The sequence below is a fragment of the Aplysia californica genome, unplaced genomic scaffold (genome assembly GCF_000002075.1).
Source record: "Aplysia californica isolate F4 #8 unplaced genomic scaffold, AplCal3.0 scaffold00171, whole genome shotgun sequence".
Lineage (NCBI taxonomy): Eukaryota > Metazoa > Mollusca > Gastropoda > Aplysiida > Aplysiidae > Aplysia > Aplysia californica.
This window is the reverse complement of record NW_004797441.1, coordinates 313,366-314,811: the sequence shown is the minus strand read 5'-3', so window position 1 is coordinate 314,811 and position 1,446 is coordinate 313,366.

Here is a 1,446-nt window from a genome sequence, read left to right as displayed (position 1 = left end):
TCACTCTCTCTCTCACTCTCTCTCTCCTTCTCTCTCTCTCTCTCACTCTCTCTCTCACTCTCTCTCTCACTCTCTCTCTCACTCTCTCTCTCACACACACACTCTCTCTCTCTCTCTTTCTCTCTCTCTCTCCTTCTCATCTTATACTTGTCCCGAAAAATAAAAACCAGGCTTGCGCAAAATCAAAACAGTTTATCATAGAAAGGAGAAGGGAGAGAAGCAGTTCCCGGTCTGAAGTAATAAACAGAGCGGATGTACTGGTGGCACCCCCCTACGGCACACGGCACCATTCGCTTCACCTAATAGCACCACAGAGGGGTTTACAGTAATAGCACTCTAGATAAAAAACGCGTTTTTCTCTCTCCTTCCTTCCTTTTTTTTTCTTCCTTTTATTTTTTTCTTCTTACTTTTCCAGGGCTGCTCACTCACACACGTGCACCATCGCACCTTTGGGAATGTACGGAGCAACTAACATTTTTTTTTCTTTGTTTTTTTTTGGGGGGGGGGGGGGGTTGGTTTAATTAAGTCGGCATGCCATAGCCAGCCGGAGTGGATTAAAACAAATGTAGGTGTTTTACGCCTCCACTGACACGATTTAGATAACGTGTTTGGGGGTAGGCCTCCGCGCTAACAGCCAGGGTCAATTAGGGCTGGAGTGGAATGATAATTATAAATTACATTTTGCTTTTTTGATTCCTGTGGGGGGGAAATCTGGGATACAGTGGTAAATATGCGTACATAAATAATTAATTGTAAATACTTACAGACATAAATACATACAGAAATAATTAATTATGAACACATACGGCCAAATTGATGAAAATCTACAACAGGGCCACAACAGGGCCACAACAGGGCCACAACACAACAGGGCCACAACAAGGCCACAACACAACAGGGCCACAACAGGGCCACAACAGGGCCACAACAGGGCCACTTTCTTCAAGTTGAATTATTTCTTATGTTCACCGATGAGGATCAATCAACGACACGCCTCTTACAGCAAAAGGCTTACCACACGGTAGCTAAAAAAGCATGTCTGTCCATTGGGCCCAATGAGTAAGAAAAAAGAAGAAAGAGAGAAAAAAAAAGCGAACCCCCCCCAACAAAAAAAGCTAAATAAAAGGATCAAGCAGGCAAAGAAATGAAGGAGGAGGGATAAGGATGATAAACGAATGATTGGAAAGAGAGGAACCAAAACACACGAGAGCACCCGCCAACCACCCACTCAAAAACTACAACAAATGAGAAAATAGTGTTGTGTAACTAGAAATGCACACAGCTTAAAGCTTTCAGTTCTACCAGATGGGAAGTTCTTCCTCCGTTTCTTTGTCCCAATAACCTTTGGAACAGGTAGAGAGTCAGTGGAGAGAAAGAGAGAGATAGAGAGAGAGAGAGACAGAGAGAAAGATATATAGGTAGAGAGAGAGAGAGAGAGAGAGAGAG